This window comes from Ochotona curzoniae, unplaced genomic scaffold (assembly GCF_017591425.1).
Source record: "Ochotona curzoniae isolate NIBS_2020 unplaced genomic scaffold, NIBS_Ocur_1.0 contig_2688, whole genome shotgun sequence".
Lineage (NCBI taxonomy): Eukaryota > Metazoa > Chordata > Mammalia > Lagomorpha > Ochotonidae > Ochotona > Ochotona curzoniae.
The window spans coordinates 21,359,197-21,374,944 of NW_024465553.1; the positions used below are offsets into that span (position 1 = coordinate 21,359,197).

The following is a 15,748-nucleotide window of genomic DNA, read 5'->3' on the forward strand; positions in this document are numbered from 1 at the left end:
TCTGCATGAGCCCAGCCTCTGAATAGGAGCCTGTGAGCAGGCTTTGTGCCAGGCATAGGAGAAAGGGGCTCTGTGTGGGAGGCCTCAAGCTGCTCCCGACCCTGCACACAGGCGAGCTCTGACAGCACAGCACAGAGAGAGGTTGGGCTGGGCAGGGCCCCCAGCAGCACTCATGGGCTAACCTGTTCTGACTGTAGCTCCTGTGGGATGGACCCCTCAAACTTCAGTCACCCTGTCCAGAAAAAGGGGGAGAAACAATCTAAGAGTTTGCCAAAGGCTTGAGTGTGGCAGATGGAATTTTTTGGCGTTCCCAGCTTTATTGGGGTGCCAGGGGCAGGGACCCTAGAAGAAGATGTTGCCCCTCGTGGTGGTAAAGCGGGGGCTTCAGTTGGGCGTTCAGCAGCCGGTGTGGCAGCGGGGATCTCGGTGTCATGGAACTGCTCTGCAGCCAGCTGGTAGCACTTGCTGGTCGCGATCTCCACCACCTTCATGATCTGGATCAGCAGGTGTGAGTGCTGTGCCGGGTGCCCATGTCATGGTAGCGCTGCGTGATGGTGCCCGCCGTGTTCAGCATACCATACTGCAGGAGTTATAGTGCAGCCAGATGCAGAAGTTCTTGATGTGCAGCGGGGACTTCTCAAACACCTGCTCGCAGTTTGCAATCTCCCCCCGACGACTTCATCTTGATCCACCACATGAAGTCAGTTTCAAGGCCATGCTGGGAGCTAGCTGGGGGCACTCACGGGCCTCACGTTGACATGTTTCCAGCTCCACAGGTCCCCAGCGGGTGGCACAGGGAAAACGCCTTCAGCCAGGTGAGCCAACCGCAGGTCTCTCAACGGTTTTGCCTGGCCTGAGCCCCCTTTCTCAGGGTCCCTATCAGGTCAGCCCATCCCATCGCATTTCCTGTAAGGCTGGGGACTTCCAGTGGGACTCCTGCTGAAAGCTAGCCCCCAGACAGACAAAGCCTGACTCTTGGAATGCCCCAACAAAGCTTCACTGGGCGCATGGGCAGATGGGTGTGGTTGGGTGCAGGCCGAATGCTTGGTGTGCAGAGAAGATGGCTGAAGCTTGGCAAGGTAGGAAGGTGCTTCAAGGAGAGAGGAAAAATACAAGGCAACTGCAAGCTTACGCTGATGCAAAACAACAGATGGGAATCCAGGCAGCATTTTTTTCTTCGCAGGCACCTGACACTATGTCCCCATTAACAAGTCATCAGGAACAGAGGGAAAGGATGGTACTGATGGGCAAGCAGGGCTGGCTTGGGTATCCCTCCTTCCGGTGATGGGGGGGAAGGTCTTGGGGATGGCCTGGCTTGCACTCCTGGGTCTGGCTATTGGAAGCCAGAGGCTCACTCCAGCTGACTTCCTGTGAGCGCCTTGCAGGTGGGCTTCTCCAGCAAGCCTGGGGGTAACCACCAGAGGGCTGGGTGGAGACAGGTAACCTGAGCTGAGCTGTGTGTCACAGGGGCCGGGGCTGCACAGGGAGAGCCTCAGCCAGGATAAACTCAATCTGCCCATCTCCCCCCACTCGCTCGCCCTCTCCGCTGACCTGCACAGGTTTGCAATTCATCTGGCGTCTTCGGATGCTGTTCCTGCTATCAGATGATGAAAACGGAGATCTGTCTTGAAGAAAGAAAGGAGGTGCTCCCTTCATCCGCTCCTGCCCGAGTCTATCTGAGCCTCCTCCCTCCCCCCACCACCATGTGTTCCTGAAACCTGGGGCTGTTCCAAGTCCTAAATGTGCTGCAAAGTATATCCCTGAGCAGCTGTGAACCTGCTCAGGCTCCCACAGCCCGGGGTGAATCAGAAACCAGGAGATAGGCCAGCTAACAATGCAGGCTCTGTTCCTATGCTGAGAGAGAGAGAGAGAGAGAGAGAGAGAGAGAAAGAATAGATAGATGAGCATCAGCTCCATGGCTCCTGGGAATCAGGCTCGGGCAATGAGCTTGTGTGCAAGCGTGTACACACACATACACACACACACACACACACACACACGCACACACACACACACACACACACACACACACGCACTCACCATTTGTCTCCTGCCACCATCCACCCACCTTGCTCACCCAGAGCAAGCTGTAGGAGGGGTGAGCTCACAGGCACTGGGCTATCAGACCCAGTCAGCTGAGCTAGCCTCTTTCCACCCTGCCTCCAGCCCAGCCTGTGGGGAGGGGGAGGGAGGCTGGGGGAGGACGGGGAGCTGCAAAGGAGAGTTTGCATGAAGCCAAATGGAGTGGGATTGTCTTGAGGTTTCCTGCTGAGTCGGAGACTGCAATGCCAAAGGGGCTTCTTGGAACCTGACAAGGTTTTGGGAAGCCTGTTTGCAGAACCAGACACCCTGGAAAAAAAAATAATAACTCACAGGCAAGTTGCAAAGCAGGCCTGGTCACGGAGCTGGCAGCAGCTCAAGGCCACGATGGAGTCCCAGGCCCTTCCCATCAGGCCTGATTAGAACCACCACTCACGACCCTTGCCAATGGCAGGCCTCAAGTGCCAAGCAGCCATGGGGGTCCAAACCACCCACAGAAACAGCCCTATTCACAACCACCACATCCTGGTAGGTGGCGGCAGAGGCAGGGTGGGGTGGGGTGTGTTTCTCTTCCAATTGCAGATGGATAAACTGAGGCCCAGAGCCTCTTGAGAGCCAGGGGTTGGCGGGGACAAACCTCAAAGCTCTGTTCCCTACCAGTTCTCATTGCTGGGGGCTGTCCACCAGATGCCTCCCAGCCCAGACCAAGCACTGCCCCTGCTTTCTCTTACCCTAAGGGTCAAGGGCAGCAGGCAGGTCACATAAGGCCCTCTGTGAACTGGGGTCAGTTCCAGTCTCTCTTCCACCGCTCCCGCTCAGGCACCTGCTGTACTAGCATTGCAGCTGTATCCTGGGATGCCTCTATGCTGTTTGCTCTGCTGGACTAGCCTCGCGCTGACATTGTCTCTGCCTGGAAAATTCTTACCCTTGTCTCAGCACACACTTGAGGTTAATGTCCACTGACTCTGGCCTGGCCTGCCTGTGTGTCTGTCTTATAGGGCTTCTTTGAGCGGTGGTAGTGATGTCTGGTGTTACAATGTCTGGTTCAACCTGGTAGGATTTTTTTTTTTTTTTTTTTGGTTTGGTTTGCCTCTCCAAGACATGTAATGGTCTTTGGAGACATTTTTGGCAAACAAAGTGTGCGTGTTGGGGAGACGCTTGTGGCATCTCCTGGGGAGGGCCTGAGGAATCTGCCAAATACACCATAGGGTTCAGAATAACTACATGCAAATTATCTGCAATGATTATGTAGGTTCAAACATTTATCATGCCAGGTTGAAAAGCTCTAAATTAGGCTGTGGGTCTCTAGAGGCAAATTCTAATTACTCAATTTTATTCAGGAGGGACAGAGAGAGGGTAGGGAAAGGGAAGAGAAAGAGAGAAGAGAGAGAGCCACCTTCTTGCTGACTGACTCCCCAGGTACCTTGAGTTGTAAGTCAATCCAGATCTCCCGCATGGGTGTTAGAAACCCAATTACTTGAACTGTCACCATTGCCTCCTAGGGTCTGTGCTGGCAGGAACGTGGAGTTAGGAGCCAGCGCTGGGATTAAACTCAGGCAGTTTGACCCAGGCTGTAGGTGTCTTAACCACCAGGCCAAATACCTGATCCCCCAATTTTTATTTTTTTCCAATCTTTTATAAAGATTTCTTTTTATTTGAAAGGCAGATTATAGAGAGCGAAGAGGCAGAGAGATTCTCCATCCTCTGGTTCACTCCCTAAAAGGCTAGAACCATGGGAGCTGGGCCAGTCCAAAACCAGGAGCCAGAAGCTTCTTCTGGGTCTCCCGCATGAATGCATACACTGCTTTCCCAGGCCAGGAGCAGGGAGCTAGATTGGAAATGGAGCAACCTGGATTCAACCTGGTGCCCACACAGCATGCCAGTGCAGCAGGCAGACACTGCCTACTGCTCCATGGCATCAGCCTCTCCTCTAATTCTTATTTTATCTTTGTATCTCCAATACTTGGCTTAAAGAGGCACCCAATAACTGGTATGGTTTAAAAAAACAAAGTAAGTAAATAGACTGGCTTAATAGTTAATACACTCTCAGCCTATATGCCAGAGATCACTTAGCACTGAATTAGAAATAAGAAAATTGACTGGTAACCATCAAGCACGTTTGAAAAGCAGGGGATCACATAGACATGAAAGGACTTCAGAAGCTTTGCAGGAAAACGGAACTGAAAGGATGAGTTTATGTTGGTGCGAAAGAATTTTGAAATCCATGTCCAGGTTTTTCCTAACACCCATGTTCCCTGAGCCATATGTTTGCTTTCAACACAAAAAGGAACCAATCTATCATTTCAAATTTGGCATCAACATACTTCGCACTGTAGCACTTCTTTTTAATTAAGGGACCTGCGGTTAGGAAGCACTGGGGCCGGGGCTAGCACTGTAGTGAAGTAGGTTAAGCTGCTGCCTGCAAAGCAGGAATCCCATATCAGCAGCATTTGAACCCTGGCAGCTCCACTTCTAATCCCCTTGGGAAAGCAGCAGAAGATAGCCCGAGTGTTTGGGCCGCTGTATCCATGTGGGAGACCCGAATGGAGTTCCTGGCTCCTGGCTTTTGGGGCCCTGGGTCTGGCCCGGGCCCTTGGTGCAGCAGCTCCATGCACTTGGGCCATCTGTATTCAAATCCAGCTTCCTGCTGGTGTGCACTGGGGGGTGCGTGGGCAGGGGGTGATAGGTCAAGTAGCTGGCTACTGGTTGCCCCCCCGCTTCCCCCCCACTCAATTCCCAGCTCCTGCCTTTGGCCCGGCCCAGTCCTGGCTGTCGCAGGTGTCGGGAGAGGGACTCAGCCAATGGGAGCTCTCTCTTCTGTCATTCCACCTTTCAGATAAAATGTAAACAAATGAACAACACTCAAGAAGACTATTATAAACTCAGACTCTAAGGTGCAGACAAGAACTAGAATCTCCCTCATCAAAATAACAACAAAGCAGAAACTCTGTCTCCCTCTCTTTCTCTTTACTTTTCAAATAAATAAGCTTTGTTGGTTTTAAAGAAGCATTGGGTGAATTCCTTCAAAATGGAAGTAAAATCTGCATGTACTGTGTACCCACCCGTGGCCTGGTTCCATGTCCTACTCAGGGGCTGGCCAACAGAGAGAAGGCCTAGGAGAAGGACTGCAGCTCCAGCGCCCAGACTTTAATGAAGAGAACCAGAGGACGCAGACGTGACTTAAACCAAAGCAATGAAGACTTGAAGCTCGTCATGCCAGCTACTTTCAGGTCACACAGGAGGCTGTCCCACGAAGCAAGTGACCAGCCAATCATTGGCATCCAGAGCCCCGGAGAGTGAGAAACAGATGAGGCAGTGGAGGTCTGGGCCATGAGGGCTCGTTGCCTAGGGCCCAGGAGGCCCAAGGTCTGGTGAGGAAGACTCCGGGCTTTAGGCCTTGCTTCTGGAACTTTCCTTTGAACTTCAACTGCAGGAAAGACAAGAGGATTCTTGGAGGCGGAGGGCAGGAGTAGCAGAAAAGAGGAAAAAAAAAAAAGGTGAGAAAGAGGTGGGGCGGCTAAGAAGGCAAGCACAGAGAGCTGGAAAGACATCAGGAAAATGCCGAGGCTGGATGGCAAGGCCTCGGCATCTGGAAAACAGACCGGGGCTATATTTAGACTGCCATGACTTGCAATAATCTGTGCAAGGGGGAGCAAAGGAAAATGTGAAGCTGGCGTCCTCGTGGGGAGGCAATGAGTTGTAAGACAAGAACTCTAGGGAGGGAGCAAGCTTGGAGGGCAGGGGGCTGCACCTGAGCAGGACCCTGCAGAAACACCCTCTCCCCCTCCCCCCCCCGATCCCACCCAGCCCCCTGATCCCACCCTGACCTCCTCACACTGTGCCCTATGCCCTGCGTGCCCCACGGAGGATGAGGGGTACATTCCTGGGCACACCGGGCAGCTTAACCATCCCCAGCCCTCCCCCACCCAGCTGCTTCAGCAGGGATTCCGGGTGCTCCCTGGAGAAGCGAGGGTCAGGGCAGGGGCTCAGGGTTTACGTGAGCAACACTCCGTAAATTCTAGGAATTTGTATACAAGGCTGAGGGTTGAGGATTAGTTCAAAGGCAGACAGCTTTTTAAAGAGACAGGGCTGAGTTAAGGCCAGAGCTTTCCCATCCCCTGCTGGGTGAATTCAAAGCAACAACCCCGCGATACCTCAAGGCAGTAAGTCTGGAGGGTTCCACGCCCGCAGGGGGAGGCTCTGATCCAGAACGAAGCAAGTCCTCAGGTTGGAGGAGCCTTGCAGGGAGCGTAAAGGCTGTCCTCTTAAAGGCTATACTGAAAACATTCCATGATCTGGGATGGAAGCCTTTCTTTTGAATACTGCTTTAACTTATTTCAAAGGCAGAATTAGAGAGAGAAGGGGAGCCAGAGGGAGCCGTCTTCCCTCTGCCGGTTCACTTCCCAAACACCCACAACAACAGCCGAACAGTGCGCTGGTCTGAAGCCAGGAGCCAGAGCTCCATTGAGGGCCCAAGTCCTCACGCCATCTTCTGCTGCTCTCCCAGGCACACGAGCAGGGAACTGGATGACAGGTGTAGCGGCTGGGACTCAGATCAGGGTCCATATGGGATGCTGATGCTGCAGAAAAGAGTGGAGAGGGTGGGTGGTGGCCCTAACCTACTATGCCGCAGCACCAGCCCTGAAGTGCTTCTTAAACAATAAAAACAAAACCATATATTCAACAGGTTTTAAAATCTGGACTGCATGGCTCTGAATTCCACATTTTCTCTCGGGGTTGGGGGGGCACCATGTCTGTCGTCTTCTGTTGTGCTTCATTTCGCTGGTGTCAAAACCTTTGCGATAATATGGTTGCATCCAAAGTTCATGGAAAATGGAATTCAAAATCAATCTATTTGGGAAAACAAATTTGGGATTCTGCGCATGAGAGTCTTGGAAAACTTCACAAGAAACTTCTATTGTGAAAAAGCTGTACAGGGATTTCAAAATATTTTTGGTACCAACATAAACTTGTCTTGGGACTGGTTTTGTGGTGTAGAGGGTTAGGCTGCTGTTTGTGGTACAGACATCCCATACTGGAGCTCTGGTTCAAGTCCCAGCTGGTCCACCTGATCCAGCTCCCTGCCATGATGTGTCTGGGAGAATCCTTGGACGGCTGTCATCCATGTGGGAGTCCTGTGTGGAGTTCCTGGCTCCTGGCTTCCGCTGGGCCCAGCCCTGGCTGCTATGACCATATTGGGAGTAGCCCAGTTGATGGAATTGATCTCCTCTCTCTTTTTCCATTTTATTTATTTATTCTTATTGGAAAGGCAGATTCACAGAGAGAAAAAGGAACAGAGAGACAAATCCTCCATTCACTGGTTCACGACCCAAGTGACTGCAACGGCCAGAGATGAGCTGATCTGAAACAAGCAGCCAGGCGCTTCCTCCAGGTCTCCCACACAGGTACAGGGTCCCAAGGCTTTCCCAGGTATAAGAAGGCAGCTGGATGGAAACTGGAGCAGCCAGGACATGAGCTGGCCTCCTAAGGGATCCCAGTGCGTGCAAGGTGAGGACTTTAGCTGGTAGGTTACCGCTCACCAGGCCAAAATGATCTCTCTTTCTCCCAGTCACTCTTCCTCTCAAATAAATACATCTATTTTTCTTGTTGCTAAATCTTATCTTTTAGTTCCATTTTTCCATGAACTTTTTGAAGAATTCTGGTTTATGCAACCATTATAGCTATTCATAATGCTGTGTTTTAAGGGATTCTTGGGCTACTTTTTATCATGTCCTTTCCTTGTCTTTTGTGAGCAAAAGACAGCATTTCACTTATCACAATCTTTTTTTAAACTTATATATTTTTATTAGAAAGTCAGATATAGAAAGAGGAGAGACAGAGAGGAAGACCTGTCCACTCATTTACTCCCCAAATGGCCACAACAGCCAGAGCTGAGCCGATCCGAAGCCAGGAGCCTCTTCCAGGTCTCCCATGCGGGTACAGAGTTCCAAGGCTTTGGGCCATCCTCTATTGCTTTCCTAGGCCACAAGCAGGGAGCTGGATGGGAAGCGGGGCTGCCAGGACACGAACCAGTGCCCCTATGGGATTCCAGCATGTGCAAGGTGAGGACTTTAGCTGCTAAGCTACTGCGGTGGGCTCCACTTGTCACAATCATGATTCCTCTTTTCATTTTATTTTGTTTCTTCTGTTCAAGATTGAGAAACTAGATTTACCAATTTTTCAAAATTCTTTGTGAACCAAAGATCAGTAGACAATTAGCAACAAACCCTATATATTTGAAAGGCAGAGAGATGAAGGAAGAGACAGACAGGCAGAGAGATATCCCGTCTGCTGAGTCAGTCCCCAAATGCTGAGCCAGACTGAAGCCAGGAACCCAGAACTTCACAGGGGACCTGGACCCAGCTATTTGAACCATCACCACTGCCTCAAGGGATGGGCATTAACAAGGAGCTGAATCAGAAGCCAGCTGGGACTTGAACCCAAGCTCTCTGATATGGGACATGGACAACCCTAGCAACATCTTAACTGCTACCCCAAACACGTGCCCCCTACTTATCTGTTCATTCCATTTTCTGCAAACATTTTGAAAAACACTTGGATTAGTCTAGATCAATAAACCATGGCAGTGTTCCAGAAGCCATGAAGATGGCAGAAGTGGAGACATCCTAACTCAGAAGTGCCCCAAGGCCCAAGGAGCTCCTCACGTCATTTCAGAGGATGGTCTAAGAGGCGCATTAGAACTTGCTCAGGGTTGGACTTCGGCTCTCAAATCTACCTGAGGTTAAAGGATAGCTGGTCCTAAGCTGGAGGAGAACATCATGGCCAGTCTGCCCAAGTCATGTTGGTGGCAGGACATCTTCCTGCACGCAGCCACGCTCTGGGCATGTGCTGCCTTTGGACTGGAGTGGACACCGGGCCTGAAGGTGACCCATGTATTGGCTAGTAGCCGGAAAATATCAGTGATTGATATGGCTTGAACAAATAGGTAAGTTTGGACAAATTTGAGGTACTTCAACAGGTTTGTGGCGAGAACAATTGTGTTTCTAGTAGTTAAGATGCTCACATCCCACATTCCAGTGCCCGAGTTCAAGACCTGGCGTCTGACCCACGGCTTCCTATCAATGCAGCCATTAGGGTGGCAATGGTGGCAGCTCAAAAAAAAGTCTCCCATGTGGACGGCCCAAACACTTGCACCATTTTCTGCTACTTTCCCCAGACAATCAGCCAGGGACTGAATTGGAAGAGGACCAGTGGGGACCTGAGCTGGTGACCATATGGGCTCCTGTGTCGTAGCCAACTTTATTGGCCACGCTATAATACCAGCTCCCCTGTATGTTTATTTTCTAATTTTGAAAGCATGCTTAGGAGGGATCTCTGAAAAGTTATGGAAAATGTGTTAATGAAAGTTATGTATGGGGCCTGCTGTGGTAGCCTAGCACCTGAAGTCCTCACCTTAAATGCATTGGGATCCCATATGGGTGCCGGTTCTAATTCCAGCTGCTCCACTTCCCATCCAGCTCTCTACCTGTGGCCTGGGAAAGCAGTCAAGGACAGCCCAAGGCCTTGGGACCCTGTACCTGTTTGTGGGAGACCTAGAAAGAAGCTCCTGGATCCTGGCTTCAGATTGGCACAGCACCAGCTGTTGGGGTCACTTGGGGAGTGAATTATCAGACAGAAGATATTCCTCTCTGTCTCTCCTCCTCTCTGTACCTCTGCCTTTCCAATAAAAATAAATAAATCTTTAAAAGTTATGTTTGAATGTCACAATTTTTTTAAACCAACTAACCATTTTTTTTTTTTAAATAAAGAATTTCTGTATTTGTTTGAGAGGCAGAAAAACTAATAGAATGTTCCTAACTTCTGGGTCGCTCTGTAAACCTACAAACAGTTAGGGCTGGGCCGGGCTGGGATTGGCTCCAGTATCAGAGACTCCATCACCTGAGCGTCACTGCTGCCTTTTAGAGTTTGCATCAGCAGAAATACGGAATCAGGAACAGAGCTGGGACTTGAACTGAGGCACTCCAAACTAAGTTCCCACTAAGCCAATGTCTGCCCCAACTCACCTTTTCATTCTGGCTTTTTGTTTTTTTCTGAACAATTTTCGGAGTAACTCCATAAATCCTTTCAGGAGACCCTATTATTGAACAATGACATAACTGGGTTGGTAAGATGCTGGTGGAAATCTCCGTGTTCCACTTCAGCACACCTACCTCTGACTCCTAACTCCAGCTTACTACACATGCTGACCCTGGTGGTGGGAGGCAGTGGTCATGGTTCTAACTCTTCCTGCCACCCACATGGGAGGTTTGTGTTGAGTTCCTGGCTTCCTGCCAGTGGGTGGGAGTTCTGTCTCTTGAATAAATAAACATTTTCCAAAAAGAAAAAAGAAGGAAAATGAAATGACCAGACCAACTTGCAGTGGACACTGCCCCTGCCTTTGGAGCGGTGCTGGCAGTGCTGGTGGTGCTGGTGGTGCTGGTGGTGCTGGTGGTGCTGGCGGTGCTGGCGGTGCTGGTGGTGCTGGTGGTGCTGGTGGAGGGGGGATGCCGTGTCCTCCAGGAAGCTGACCCTATGGGAAAGCAGGAACTGGGAGGCAGAAGTGGGGAGTGGAGAAAAGAACAGAAGACCCAAGAGAGAAACAGAGAAAGAAAGGAGGGGGGGAGGTGGGAAGGGGAGGTGAGAGAGAAAATGTGGAGAGAGAGAGAGAGAGAGAGAGAGAGGCAGTTTTGTGCACACTTGTGCTGTTGGCTGTGAGTTTCCCTGAGCTGGCTCTGTTCCTGGTGACAGTGCCCCCTGCGGCTGCACATTGTCTAGGCAGTTGCTGGGACACTGAGAGCCTGAAGCTCCAGGTATCCCTCGGGATCCCCTCTCTAGCCAGAGGAATTCCCTCCCCTAAGCTTCCCATGGAGAACCCACTTTCTGAGGCTTTATGCCTTAGGTTGTCTTTCTTTGATCCCTCCTCAAGATCTCCAAATCCTCCGTGTTGCCTGGCAAGGACGGGTGCCACGGTTGCCCCTGGGAACAGCCAGGACCGATGTTAGTACACGCTGTGCGCTGGCCATCAGTCGGAGGACTGCAAATGCCCTTTCTTTTCTTTTTTTCAAGATTCATTGTTATTATTATTTATTAGAAGAACAGACCTATAGAGAGAAGGAGAGACACAAAAAAAAGATCTTCCATCCTTTGATTCACTCCCCAAGTGGCTTAAATGGCCAGAGCTACGCCAATCCAAAGCCAGCAGCCAGGAGCTTCTTCTAGATCTCCTACATGGGTGCAGGGGCCCAAGGTTTTGGGCCGTCTTTGACTGCTTTCCCAGGCCACAGGCAGGGAGCTGGGAGGAAAATGGAGCAGCCGGGACACGAACCAGCACCCATATGGGATCCCAGCTGATGCAAGATGAGCATTTAACCTCTAGGCTATTGTGCCAGGCCTGGCCTGATTTTATAACACAGCATCCCTGCTGACCAACATGGAAATCTGCTTCTTCCATAACCTGATATTCCCCACAGGGTCAACCCCAGCAGAAAAAAACGTGTGCAGGAAGAGGCGTGGTGAGCATTTAGCCCAACCCTGTCATTTTAGTACTGAACAAACTGGGCCCCAAAGAGACTGTACAACTTACTCCAAATCAGATGGAGCTGCAATACCTGCTTTGCCGTGTGTGTGTGTGTGTGTGTGTGTGTGTGTGTGTGTGTGTGTGTGTGAGACAGCGAGAGAGCGATCACATGTGCTTTTGTCATTACTGGAGCCTTATCCCACCAGCTTTAAAATTCTCCCTCGAGCTGCTCTTCGAGGCATATTTGGAACTATGTTTTGTAAAATTCAGGGGCATTACCTGTGACCCGTAAATGTGCAGATGTTTAATAGCAGAGTCCTCCAAACAGTTTGGAGGAGAATGTTAATAATTCCACTCCTGGGAACTGTATCCATGGCAGTGCTGTTTGATTTACCAAATGGAAAGATAAGAAATTTTGTAAAATTTGAATTCAGGCACATGATGAATGCTTTTTTTTTTTTTTAAATAAGGTTATCCCAGGCAATTTGGGGGGTATACTGATACTAAAAAAAATTACTCGTTGGAAGTCTGAAATACAGATTTTTCTAGGAGCCTTGTCTTTTTCTCTGTCCATGCTTGCCTATAAAGCGCAGTAATGCCTTATTGCACAAATCTTTGTTTATATTTATAACAGGGGAAGCATTGAAAGAAGAAGGGGAATCTAGAGGAAGAGGGGTGGGGTCCAATTCTGAAGGCGCCTTGGGTGAGAATCCTTACAAAGCAACCTTAAGCAACAGGAGCCTCACATGCATAAGATGGCTGCCACCAAAGTCCCAGCCTGCGGACTGCACACTCGGCCTCGTGGTCAGGCCAGCAGGTGTGGGACGCCTTCACCCCAGACCCCAGTACCTGCCTTACATTCCAGCTCAGGCTCTGCTGAGTCCTGCTTTCTGCTCTTGCGCTTCAGCATGCAGCAGGAAGGGCTGAGGAGTTGGGTTCTTACCACCCACGTGGGAGACCTGGCTGAACTCCAACCTTGACAAGTCTTGGGGGATAAACCTTTGCCATTCTCTCTCTCTCAGAGAGGTTTAGAAAGAGAGAGAGAGCTTCTAGCCACTGGTACACCACCCAAATGCCCACGGCAGCCACGAGTGTGGCAGGAGACACTGGGCTGAGCAGCCATTCAGGCTCCACGTGTGAGTGAGAACTCAGGACTTGAGCCATCAGTGGTGGCCTCGTGGACACATCAGCAGGAAGCTGAATCACAAGCAGAGGCGGAGCAGGACTGGGTCCTAGCACTGTGACAGTGGGCGGGGGTGTTCCAAGCAGTGGCTTCATCCGCTCGACTCACCCTGTTCTGACACATGCTGTAAACAATGACCAAGTCCAAGGAAAATGTGTATTACAAACAACTGCTTGGATTTCAATGTTTGAAAACCCAAAGAAGCTTGTCTTTGAGTTCTACCTTTCCTTGAACTTTCTGAAGCATTCCCACATAATTCCAGTTGCAAAGACGCTAAGTGTCATCAAAATCATGAAGATGGAAAATAGAATGGGGGCCACGAGAGACTCGGGGAGAAGGAAGGGGGAGTTTAGTGTTTAAAGGGTCCAGAGTTTCAGTTGGGAAAGAATGAAAAAGTTCTGTTGATGGATGGTGATGATGGGAGCAGAGCAGTATTTATGCAATTTATTGAACGATGCGCTTCAAATGGTTCGATAGCAAATTTCACGTGTTGTGTATTTCACCAGAAGTAAAAACCAAGACAAAAGTAATAACCAACCATACCAAGGCAAAACTATAATCCTAAGCACATTAAACAACATGTACAGGAGATAACTCACAAAATGCCAACCACTGAATATTGCCATTGCAGTTTGCGTTTATTCTTTTCTCTATTTAATTTTGTGTGCTTAAAAAACAAAAATCAAAAAAACCCTATCATCAGCGTAAAAGAGCTGAGGCAGGGGTGGGAAGTAGGGCGGAGCTCATAAAAAAAAAAACCCGACAAACCAAGGCAGGGTCAAAATTTGCCTTATCAGTGTTTGATGACATATTTAGGAGAGTCTCCATCAAGTACACTGTGAGCTGAGGTGGGAAAGGAAGCAGATGCCTGCTCTGCTCAGGAAGGAAGACAGCCTGCAGAGGGGTCTGGCGCTGTGGAAAGCAGCAGCAGAAGCCTGACCCTCATGCTAGGTGGAGCCCCAGGAAGCCACGTTGGCCTTGAGAAGAGGCACTGCACACTCTCCTGAGATGGCCTCCTGGAGTCTCCTGTACCTTGGGATGCTGGGATGAAAACCTCTGAAGGATATTGGGGTCCCGGAGTCCCGTGGCTGCATTGCCAACCCCAGAGCTGAAGGGCCAGGTTCCGGGTGCAAGGGTTCCCAGGAGGAGACATATACCTTTCCTGGCCCTCCCAACCCTCTCTGAGCCCTGCAACCTGAGGGCCAGCTTCGTGTCCGAGCTCTCTGTGGGTGTTTGTTGCATGTATTCAATGAACAAGGTCAAGACTGAGTGCATGCATGAAGATGCCAGCCATGCCCAGGACGTGCCTCCACGCAAAGTGTTTGGAAGAGGAGTGGAAGAGAAAGGATTACCAAACAGGAGTGGGAAGGAGAGATGGAACAGCAAGGGGAGAGTGTGGGTCTGGTGGGTGACAGAGACCCAAAGTAGAAGCCTACTGGTTCCAGGACTCTGTTCCTTCCAGAAGGTTCTGTCAGTGGGGAACTGGGCCTTCTTGCTGTGGCCTTTGAGTCTGGGTCTTTGAGAAAAATGGGTGGTCCTCTTAGACCCCTTAGAAAATCAGATGTGAAGAGCTGCTCTGCTTTGCTGGTGCACCCCTCTAGGGTTAATATTTTCAATGAGCTATGTGCTCCAACCACATCTACCCATTCCTCAATGGAGTAGGATAAAGAGAAGTAATAAAGGGCAGGGAAGGAGAGCAATTTTATCTCCCATCTGTGACTGGCTTTCTTCTTCTCCCTTTGAAATGAGGAAATAGAATGGTTTGGCTGAAGCTGTTGTTTATTTGAAAGGGATCTGGTTTCATCACTATTTCCTTGCTCTTCCCATCCTCCCCTGGGCTCCCCTTCGGAGCTGGTCTGGGCGGATCAAGATACAAGACCCAGTATCTGTTGTTTACAAGAAACCCACTTTTAAAATAAAGGCATATACAGACGAACAATAAATGGATGGGGAAAGACACACCATGGAGCACAAATGAAAAGAAAGTGGGAGCGGCTGTATTCATTACAGAGCAGGTTCAGATCCAGAAACGGCAGCAGGGATAAAGACGGACATTGAACGGGGCCGGCACCATGGTGGAGCAGGTTAAACTTCCACTCGAGGTGGTATCAGTTCGAGTCTTGGCTGCTTTGCTTCTGCTCCAGTGCCCTGCTAATGTGCTTGGGAAAGCAGTGATCGATGGCCCTGTGCACGTGGGCCTCTGTACCCATGTGGGAGACTTAGAGGAAGCTCCTGGCTCATTGTGGCTGTTGTGGGAGTGAAATGACAGATGGAAGATCTCTTTCTCCCTCTTTCCCTCTGTAACTTTACTTTTCAAATAAAAGCAAAATCAATCTTAAAAAAAGACATTCAATAATGATAAAGGGGATGAATCTCTGGGAATATGTCAACAATATTAACAGGTATGCACCTAAAAAAACAGAGCATCAGAATATAAGAGGTAAAAGCAGACAAAGCTGGCATCGTGGAGCAGTAGGTTTAAGCCAGGTATTCCACTTCTATGCAACTCCCTGTCAGCAGCCTGGGGAAACAGCAGGAAAGGGCCCAGATCATTCAGCCCTACCTCTCGCATAGGATTTGTTGGGGGATAAATACGGGGCCCTGACCCATACCCTGCTTCCTCCTTCAGGCAGCCCCTGGCTGGTCCCTGCAAGTGATGTCTCGCCGACCCCAGCATTGTCTCCTTTCTGCCCACCTCCCCCTCTCCCCCAACACATTCCCTCTGGTCACCAGGGCACTTGGCTCCTATAAACCCACCTTCTCCCATGCCAGGCAGATGTCAATCCCAGAGTGGCACCTGGAGGTCCTGATGGAGATGGAAGAGGCCCCTCGAATCTCCGTTTGGGATCCTTAAGCCACTCAGCCCTACAGTGGCCCAAGAGCATTAAGTGAGCACTACACTGCTAGGCCCTGGACAAGATTCAACCACAGGCATCACCCTCCCCGACTCAGATCCCTCGTGGTCTTTCATGTCCCTGGGCTCTCTCTGTGGTAGAAGGGAGACATCT

The 15,748-nt window shown here is 50.2% G+C and overlaps 1 pseudogene; it reads right to left on the reverse strand.

The window, feature by feature from the left end:
- Positions 1–342: 342 nt before the first annotated feature.
- On the reverse strand, positions 343–760 carry LOC121153238 (annotated as a pseudogene).
- Positions 761–15,748: the final 14,988 nt, after the last annotated feature.